We start from the raw sequence: 1,566 nt of genomic DNA, 5'->3' as shown, positions 1-1,566 counted from the left end.
TAAAGCCGACATGCTAGACGTACTGGGATTTAATCACATTTTCCATGTCTGCAAATTCAGAAATCAAACATATTACATTAATAGGATTCTGAAGCTCGAATCTACTGGGGAGACAGAGATACCCAGCAATAATGAACAAAAGGCGGTGTTCATAAAAATCTTTAATATTGAAAACCAGGCTTGAGTGCAAAAGATAATTATTCTCGAAGACTACGGTGATGATAGGGAAATTCAGAAGCAAAACACCATCTCTGTTTTTAAATATGCAAAGTAAGTCATTTTATTTGGAATAGATTTAGCCAAATTTACATTTTACACATTAGAATTAGTTTCCCATAAATATTATTAAGGGAATGGAAAATATTCTTCACACTGGATGGGTCAAGAATTTTACCAGGACTAACTCAGGTTCTACTGGATAATTTGTCAATTTCAAATGGGGTGGAAGACAGAGTCACATTTTTGCTTCCCTTTGTTATTGAACTTGCTTGTTTAATTTCTTGGGAATCACATGGCCAACCAGTGGCTCAGTTAGTTAAATATTAAATTAATAACTTCATAAAGATTTTGATTATACTAAACTGTATGTACACACACACACACATTGTAATCACTCTCAAATCTGATAAAGCCTCAGTCATGTCATGTGACTGATAATGAATACTTTTGCATGGCATTTTTATGTTTCTCTTATTTGTGGGTAGACTGGTTTAATTTTGGTACCTTGTATAACTTGATTAAATTTATCTGTACTATCCTATAATTCTAAGATTCAGGGCATATAAAAATATTTCCCCCATTAGCAAACAGGTCAGGGTATTTGAGATGAAAGGCAAAACTAAATGTCTCTACAAAATACCCTTTGGATTTTCGCTGAAGTGCAACCCTTTCTAGGTTCCTGTCAGGTGGAATATGCCTGCTGAGCTGAAACTTTTCTCTCCTAAATACTGTACATAAATGATGTGATTGGGGAGTTTACTGGCATTCGCTTGATTCAGCCTTTGCATGTAAAACAGTAGCTTTTCCAACTGCCAACTGCTAAACATGCATTCGAGGTGCAAATAATCTCAGAATAACAGGCCTCGTAGGGAATCACGGTCAGAATGCCTGTACTGATGAGATGCTAGCTACAGTTTCTCTGTGAAGAGGGCTTAGAAAAGTTGTGAGCCATGAAGTGCCACTCAAAAGGGGAAAGAGAAACTGGCGAAGGACAGAAATGATTGATTCTTTGATGGTCATATTCTTTGTGTAACTTTAAATAAAGAAATAATTAGGTATGTTCAAAGGAGTGAGCAAGTAGCCAGAACAGATGGAGGACAAGAGCTTTCCAAACTGTAAAGGGCTGTCGTGTCAATCAGCGAACCTTTTAATATCTGTCATCCATCTACTCAAATCTTTAAAAATGATTTTTAGATTGATTTTTTTTGGTTTATGCTAATGGGTATTTTGTCCTCGTATGTATGTGCACCACGTGCTTGCCTGGTGCCCACGGGAGTTAGAAGAGGGCACTGGATGCCCTGGAGTAGGAGTCATACATAGTTGTGAGCTGCCATGTGGGTGCTAGGA

The sequence above is a fragment of the Chionomys nivalis genome, chromosome 9 (assembly GCF_950005125.1).
Source record: "Chionomys nivalis chromosome 9, mChiNiv1.1, whole genome shotgun sequence".
In the NCBI taxonomy this organism is placed as follows: domain Eukaryota; kingdom Metazoa; phylum Chordata; class Mammalia; order Rodentia; family Cricetidae; genus Chionomys; species Chionomys nivalis.
Note: the sequence above shows the minus strand (reverse complement) of the source record.